A 9310-nucleotide genomic window follows, 5' to 3' on the forward strand; every position below is an offset into this window, starting at 1 on the left:
GATAGAGACGCAAAAGTATATTTCTACGATCCATCGCATCATCATAGATGAAGCTATGTCTATTAATGTGTTTATCATGCGAAAATCATAGGTTCCAAAATTCTTATAATGTTTTAATGTTCTAGAATTTAAACATGATTTTGAAAACTGTAACTTACTTTTTCTTCTCAACGACTCGAAGTTGTTGTTCTTTTTTTCAGGGACTAAATTAAACCTTGCATGTTTTGAAAGAGTAAAGTGAAATTTGATTATGTTGATAATAATAATAACAACATAACTCATATGCAATATAAAATACTATTGATTAGTTATATTATATAGTATAGACTTGCATAGTTACATGTGTAGTATCTTTTGCAAGTGCTCCCAATAAGCACCAGTGGTCTAGTGGTAGAATAGTACCCTGCCACGGTACAGACCCGGGTTCGATTCCCGGCTGGTTCACAAGTAGAGCTATGATGAACAAATTAGTGATGTTTGGTAACCTCACCAGTCATCCTTCGTTTGGATGAAGTGTAAACTCCCTGAGCTCTATTTTAATTTTAAATTGTCATTTACCAGTCTCAAAAGCTTAATATTATTTTCACCATAGTTTGAAGTAAATTTTTCTTTTTTTGTTTGTTTTTGAATTAGTTTGTTTAAACCACGACCATTTTAATTATTATGCATTCTATATAGGGTTTATGTACATTTAATTTAAGCATTACCCACTATCTACTATAGATTTAATTTTATACTTTGATGTGATGTTTTTTTAAATTATATTATCTCGTCTCAATGTTTTTATCTTATATGCCCCTCATCTCTTTGTCATTTTGTCTTGTCTATTAATGTTCAAACTGAACCTAAGTCTTATGCCGAGGCTATAAGTGTGACACTTCGAACAAAACCAACAAGTCGAGTTGGGTGCCCTAGAGAGGACTGGAATATGAAAACTAGTTGACCTCCCTCCTCATGTAAAACCATTAGGATGCAAACGGACATAAAAAAGCAGGCATGACAGAGATGGTATATTGAACAATTTAAGGCCATATTGTGGCAAAAGTGTATAACATAATATAGGGACTAGATTTCTATGATACATACTCCCCTCCATCCAAAATGACCAGTGTGATTCTAGTAGTCACACTAACTCTCAAAGCACAATTGGAATATACATAAACTTGATGTAAAAAGTACATTCATAGATGGAAACCTTCAAGAAGTTGTTTATATGGAAATAACCCACGTGGCTATCTCGTCTAGACCTAACAAAGTGAGAGAGCTTATTAAATCCATATATGGCCTTAAAGAGGCGTGTAGGAAAACATATGAGAAGCTAACCACGTTCCAACACAATATCACCAAGCCGCGTCTGAATCTCGCCTTAGTCATTCACATTATTGATAGTATATTGGTATGATGCGATGCAAGCCGATAATTCACTTTCTAAATTTAACACCCTCAAAGTAGTTCTCCAGGAATCCTTCAAGATAAAAAAATTAGGTCAACTTAAATACTTTCTTGGCTTTGAATTCTCCCGTTCTATCAAAGGAATTTAGATTTGTCAAATAATATACTTGCATGATCTCATTTGTGACAACTTCTTTCTAGGCTCCAAACCTGTATCAACACCATCTGATAACTCTCTAAAATTTCTGCGGGACTGTGAGGCTCTATTGCCAGACATTTGTACAAATTAAAGAAACATAGACGCATTATTGTAGAATACCAAAACAAAACCTATCATCCCATACATCGTTCAATAACCCATCAAGTTTCTTTACAAGACTGGTCTCATTCACTTCCATGTTGCAACTCGAGTAATCAAGTATCTCAAACAATGCCCAAGCAATTGTCTGTTTTTACCTAGAAAGTCACCGCTACAACCCATTGGTTTCACAACCGTAGAATGGGATCGATACATTTATTCTATAATATTAAGTTTTGGACAATTCTTCTTCCATTGTAGAGATCTAATATCTTTGAGAACAAATAAACATCTTACAGTATACATATCATATTATGAGGCAGAATATAGAGCACATTCACTTCAACTATCCAAGTGAAAGAGTGAAAGTTAATTTACAATAAAGTTTCTCATTCTAATTACCTTAAATAACGAGTCGAGACAAGGAATGAAAGGGAAAAAGATAGATAGAGACGCAAAAGTATATTTCTACGATCCATCGCATCATCATAGATGAAGCTATGTCTATTAATGTGTTTATCATGCGAAAATCATAGGTTCCAAAATTCTTATAATGTTTTAATGTTCTAGAATTTAAACATGATTTTGAAAACTGTAACTTACTTTTTCTTCTCAACGACTCGAAGTTGTTGTTCTTTTTTTCAGGGACTAAATTAAACCTTGCATGTTTTGAAAGAGTAAAGTGAAATTTGATTATGTTGATAATAATAATAACAACATAACTCATATGCAATATAAAATACTATTGATTAGTTATATTATATAGTATAGACTTGCATAGTTACATGTGTAGTATCTTTTGCAAGTGCTCCCAATAAGCACCAGTGGTCTAGTGGTAGAATAGTACCCTGCCACGGTACAGACCCGGGTTTGATTCCCGGCTGGTGCACAAGTAGAGCTATGATGAACAAATTAGTGATGTTTGGTAACCTCACCAGTCATCCTTTGTTTGGATGAAGTGTAAACTCCCTGAGCTCTATTTTAATTTTAAATTGTCATTTACCAGTCTCAAAAGCTAATATTATTTTCACCATAGTTTGAATTAAATTTTTCTTTTTTTGTTTGTTTTTGAATTAGTTTGTTTAAACCACGACCATTTTAATTATTATGCATTGTATATAGGGTTTATGAACATTTAATTTAAGCATTACCCACTATCTACTATAGATTTAATTTTATACTTTGATGTGATGTTTTTTTAAATTATATTATCTCGTCTCAATGTTTTATCTTATATGCCCCTCATCTCTTTGTCATTTTGTCTTGTCTATTAATGTTCAAACTGAACCTGTCGAGTTGGGTGCCCTAGAGAGGACTGGAATATGAAAACTAGTTGACCTCCCTCCTCATGTAAAACCATTAGGATGCAAACGGACATAAAAAAGCAGGCATGACAGAGATGGTATATTGAACAATTTAAGGCCATATTGTGGCAAAAGTGTATAACATAATATAGGGACTAGATTTCTATGATACATACTCCCCTCCATCCAAAATGACCAGTGTGATTCTAGTAGTCACACTAACTCTCAAAGCACAATTGGAATATACATAAACTTGATGTAAAAAGTACATTCATAGATGGAAACCTTCAAGAAGTTGTTTATATGGAAATAACCCACGTGGCTATCTCGTCTAGACCTAACAAAGTGAGAGAGCTTATTAAATCCATATATGGCCTTAAAGAGGCGTGTAGGAAAACATATGAGAAGCTAACCACGTTCCAACACAATATCACCAAGCCGCGTCTGAATCTCGCCTTAGTCATTCACATTATTGATAGTATATTGGTATGATGCGATACAAGCCGATAATTCACTTTCTAAATTTAGCACCCTCAAAGTAGTTCTCCAGGAATCCTTCAAGATAAAAAATTAGGTCAACTTAAATACTTTCTTGGCTTTGAATTCTCCCGTTCTATCAAAGGAATTTAGATTTGTCAAATAATATACTTGCATGATCTCATTTGTGACAACTTCTTTCTAGGCTCCAAACCTGTATCAACACCATCTGATAACTCTCTAAAATTTCTGCGGGACTGTGAGGCTCTATTGCCAGACATTTGTACAAATTAAAGAAACATAGACGCATTATTGTAGAATACCAAAACAAAACCTATCATCCCATACATCGTTCAATAACCCATCAAGTTTCTTTACAAGACTGGTCTCATTCACTTCCATGTTGCAACTCGAGTAATCAAGTATCTCAAACAATGCCCAAGCAATTGTCTGTTTTTACCTAGAAAGTCACCGCTACAACCCATTGGTTTCACAACCGTAGAATGGGATCGATACATTTATTCTATAATATTAAGTTTTGGACAATTCTTCTTCCATTGTAGAGATCTAATATCTTTGAGAACAAATAAACATCTTACAGTATACATATCATATTATGAGGCAGAATATAGAGCACATTCACTTCAACTATCCAAGTGAAAGAGTGAAAGTTAATTTACAATAAAGTTTCTCATTCTAATTACCTTAAAGAACGAGTCGTGACAAGGAATGAAAGGGAAAAAGATAGATAGAGACGCAAAAGTATATTTCTACGATCCATCGCATCATCATAGATGAAGCTATGTCTATTAATGTGTTTATCATGCGAAAATCATAGGTTCCAAAATTCTTATAATGTTTTAATGTTCTAGAATTTAAACATGATTTTGAAAACTGTAACTTACTTTTTCTTCTCAACGACTCGAAGTTGTTGTTCTTTTTTCAGGGACTAAATTAAACCTTGCATGTTTTGAAAGAGTAAAGTGAAATTTGATTATGTTGATAATAATAATAACAACATAACTCATATGCAATATAAAATACTATTGATTAGTTATATTATATAGTATAGACTTGCATAGTTACATGTGTAGTATCTTTTGCAAGTGCTCCCAATAAGCACCAGTGGTCTAGTGGTAGAATAGTACCCTGCCACGGTACAGACCCGGGTTCGATTCCCGGCTGGTGCACAAGTAGAGCTATGATGAACAAATTAGTGATGTTTGGTAACCTCACCAATCATCCTTTGTTTGGATGAAGGGTAAACTCCCTGAGCTATATTTTAATTTTAAATTGTCATTTACCAGTCTCAAAAGCATAATATTATTTTCACCATAGTTTGAATTAATTTTTTCTTTTTTTGTTTGTTTTTGAATTAGTTTGTTTAAACCACGACCATTTTAATTATTATGCATTGTATATAGGGTTTATGAACATTTAATTTAAGCATTACCCACTATCTACTATAGATTTAATTTTATACTTTGATGTGATGTTTTTTTAAATTATATTATCTCGTCTCAATGTTTTTATCTTATATGCCCCTCATCTCTTTGTCATTTTGTCTTGTCTATTAATGTTCAAACTGAACCTAAGTCTTATGCCGAGGCTATAAGTGTGACACTTCGAACAAAACCAAACAAGTCGAGTTGGGTGCCCTAGAGAGGACTGGAATATGAAAACTAGTTGACCTCCCTCCTCATGTAAAACCATTAGGATGCAAACGGACATAAAAAAGCAGGCATGACAGAGATGGTATATTGAACAATTTAAGGCCATATTGTGGCAAAAGTGTATAACATAATATAGGGACTAGATTTCTATGATACATACTCCCCTCCATCCAAAATGACCAGTGTGATTCTAGTAGTCACACTAACTCTCAAAGCACAATTGGAATATACATAAACTTGATGTAAAAAGTACATTCATAGATGGAAACCTTCAAGAAGTTGTTTATATGGAAATAACCCACGTGGCTATCTCGTCTAGACCTAACAAAGTGAGAGAGCTTATTAAATCCATATATGGCCTTAAAGAGGCGTGTAGGAAAACATATGAGAAGCTAACCACGTTCCAAAACAATATCACCAAGCCGCGTCTGAATCTCGCCTTAGTCATTCACATTATTGATAGTATATTGGTATGATGCGATACAAGCCGATAATTCACTTTCTAAATTTAGCACCCTCAAAGTAGTTCTCCAGGAATCCTTCAAGATAAAAAAATTAGGTCAACTTAAATACTTTCTTGGCTTTGAATTCTCCCGTTCTATCAAAGGAATTTAGATTTGTCAAATAATATACTTGCATGATCTCATTTGTGACAACTTCTTTCTAGGCTCCAAACCTGTATCAACACCATCTGATAACTCTCTAAAATTTCTGCGGGACTGTGAGGCTCTATTGCCAGACATTTGTACAAATTAAAGAAACATAGACGCATTATTGTAGAATACCAAAACAAAACCTATCATCCCATACATCGTTCAATAACCCATCAAGTTTCTTTACAAGACTGGTCTCATTCACTTCCATGTTGCAACTCGAGTAATCAAGTATCTCAAACAATGCCCAAGCAATTGTCTGTTTTTACCTAGAAAGTCACCGCTACAACCCATTGGTTTCACAATCGTAGAATGGGATCGATACATTTATTCTATAATATTATGTTTTGGACAATTCTTCTTCCATTGTAGAGATCTAATATCTTTGAGAACAAATAAACATCTTACAGTATACATATCATATTATGAGGCAGAATATAGAGCACATTCACTTCAACTATCCAAGTGAAAGAGTGAAAGTTAAAAACAATAAAGTTTCTTATTCAAATTACCTTAAAGAACGAGTCGTGACAAGGAATGAAAGGGAAAAAGATAGATAGAGACGCAAAAGTATATTTCTACGATGCATCGCATCATCATAGATGAAGCTATGTCTATTAATGTGTTTATCATGCGAAAATCATAGGTTGCAAAATTCTTATAATGTTTTAATGTTCTAGAATTTAAACATGATTTTGAAAACTGTAACTTACTTTTTCTTCTCAACGACTCGAAGTTGTTGTTCTTTTTTTCAGGGACTAAATTAAACCTTGCATGTTTTGAAAGAGTAAAGTGAAATTTGATTATGTTGATAATAATAATAACAACATAACTCATATGCAATATAAAATACTATTGATTAGTTATATTATATAGTATAGACTTGCATAGTTACATGTGTAGTATCTTTTGCAAGTGCTCCCAATAAGCACCAGTGGTCTAGTGGTAGAATAGTACCCTGCCACGGTACAGACCCGGGTTCGATTCGGTGGTGCACAAGTAGAGCTATGATGAACAAATTAGTGATGTTTGGTAACCTCACCAATCATCCTTCGTTTGGATGAAGTGTAAACTCCCTGAGCTCTATTTTAATTTTAAATTGTCATTTACCAGTCTCAAAAGCTTAATATTATTTTCACCATAGTTTGAATTAAATTTTTCTTTTTTTGTTTGTTTTTGAATTAGTTTGTTTAAACCACGACCATTTTAATTATTATGCATTCTATATAGGGTTTATGAACATTTAATTTAAGCATTACCCACTATCTACTATAGATTTAATTTTATACTTTGATGTGATGTTTTTTTAAATTATATTATCTCGTCTCAATGTTTTTATCTTATATGCCCCTCATCTCTTTGTCATTTTGTCTTGTCTATTAATGTTCAAACTGAACCTAAGTCTTATGCCGAGGCTATAAGTGTGACACTTCGAACAAAACCAAACAAGTCGAGTTGGGTGCCCTAGAGAGGACTGGAATATGAAAACTAGTTGACCTCCCTCCTCATGTAAAACCATTAGGATGCAAACGGACATAAAAAAGCAGGCATGACAGAGATGGTATATTGAACAATTTAAGGCCATATTGTGGCAAAAGTGTATAACATAATATAGGGACTAGATTTCTATGATACATACTCCCCTCCATCCAAAATGACCAGTGTGATTCTAGTAGTCACACTAACTCTCAAAGCACAATTGGAATATACATAAACTTGATGTAAAAAGTACATTCATAGATGGAAACCTTCAAGAAGTTGTTTATATGGAAATAACCCACGTGGCTATCTCGTCTAGACCTAACAAAGTGAGAGAGCTTATTAAATCCATATATGGCCTTAAAGAGGCGTGTAGGAAAACATATGAGAAGCTAACCACGTTCCAAACAATATCACCAAGCCGCGTCTGAATCTCGCCTTAGTCATTCACATTATTGATAGTATATTGGTATGATGCGATACAAGCCGATAATTCACTTTCTAAATTTAGCACCCTCAAAGTAGTTCTCCAGGAATCCTTCAAGATAAAAAAATTAGGTCAACTTAAATACTTTCTTGGCTTTGAATTCTCCCGTTCTATCAAAGGAATTTAGATTTGTCAAATAATATACTTGCATGATCTCATTTGTGACAACTTCTTTCTAGGCTCCAAACCTGTATCAACACCATCTGATAACTCTCTAAAATTTCTGCGGGACTGTGAGGCTCTATTGCCAGACATTTGTACAAATTAAAGAAACATAGACGCATTATTGTAGAATACCAAAACAAAACCTATCATCCCATACATCGTTCAATAACCCATCAAGTTTCTTTACAAGACTGGTCTCATTCACTTCCATGTTGCAACTCGAGTAATCAAGTATCTCAAACAATGCCCAAGCAATTGTCTGTTTTTACCTAGAAAGTCACCGCTACAACCCATTGGTTTCACAATCGTAGAATGGGATCGATACATTTATTCTATAATATTAAGTTTTGGACAATTCTTCTTCCATTGTAGAGATCTAATATCTTTGAGAACAAATAAACATCTTACAGTATACATATCATATTATGAGGCAGAATATAGAGCACATTCACTTCAACTATCCAAGTGAAAGAGTGAAAGTTAATTTACAATAAAGTTTCTCATTCTAATTACCTTAAAGAACGAGTCGTGACAAGGAATGAAAGGGAAAAAGATAGATAGAGACGCAAAAGTATATTTCTACGATCCATCGCATCATCATAGATGAAGCTATGTCTATTAATGTGTTTATCATGCGAAAATCATAGGTTCCAAAATTCTTATAATGTTTTAATGTTCTAGAATTTAAACATGATTTTGAAAACTGTAACTTACTTTTTCTTCTCAACGACTCGAAGTTGTTGTTCTTTTTTTCAGGGACTAAATTAAACCTTGCATGTTTTGAAAGAGTAAAGTGAAATTTGATTATGTTGATAATAATAATAACAACATAACTCATATGCAATATAAAATACTATTGAATAGTTATATTATATAGTATAGACTTGCATAGTTACATGTGTAGTATCTTTTGCAAGTGCTCCCAATAAGCACCAGTGGTCTAGTGGTAGAATAGTACCCAGCCACGGTACAGACCCGGGTTTGACTTTCGGTTGGTGCACAAGTAGAGCTATGATGAACAAATTAGTGATGTTTGGTAACCTCACCAATCATCCTTCGTTTGGATGAAGTGTAAACTCCCTGAGCTCTATTTTAATTTTAAATTGTCATTTACCAGTCTCAAAAGCTTAATATTATTTTCACCATAGTTTGAATTAAATTTTTCTTTTTTTGTTTGTTTTTGAATTAGTTTGTTTAAACCACGACCATTTTAATTATTATGCATTCTATATAGGGTTTATGTACATTTAATTTAAGCATTACCCACTATCTACTATAGATTTAATTTTATACTTTGATGTGATGTTTTTTTAAATTATATTATCTCGTCTCAATGTTTTTATATTATATGCCCCTCATCTCTTTGTCATTTTGTCTTGTCT

General features: G+C 33.4%; 3 non-coding genes across 3 annotated transcripts; all 3 read left to right on the top strand.

Moving 5' to 3' along the window:
* Positions 1-373: 373 nt before the first annotated feature.
* Positions 374-444, top strand: TRNAG-GCC (transfer RNA glycine (anticodon GCC)). Its single transcript has one exon. It is a non-coding gene; the product is annotated as a tRNA-Gly (tRNA).
* Positions 445-2508: 2064 nt separating this feature from the next.
* On the top strand, positions 2509-2579 carry TRNAG-GCC (transfer RNA glycine (anticodon GCC)). The gene has a single exon. It is a non-coding gene; the product is annotated as a tRNA-Gly (tRNA).
* A 2011-nt stretch (positions 2580-4590) lies between these two features.
* On the top strand, positions 4591-4661 carry TRNAG-GCC (transfer RNA glycine (anticodon GCC)). The gene has a single exon. It is a non-coding gene; the product is annotated as a tRNA-Gly (tRNA).
* Positions 4662-9310: the final 4649 nt, after the last annotated feature.

Source organism: Lathyrus oleraceus, unplaced genomic scaffold (genome assembly GCF_024323335.1).
Source record: "Lathyrus oleraceus cultivar Zhongwan6 unplaced genomic scaffold, CAAS_Psat_ZW6_1.0 chrUn0038, whole genome shotgun sequence".
Lineage (NCBI taxonomy): Eukaryota > Viridiplantae > Streptophyta > Magnoliopsida > Fabales > Fabaceae > Lathyrus > Lathyrus oleraceus.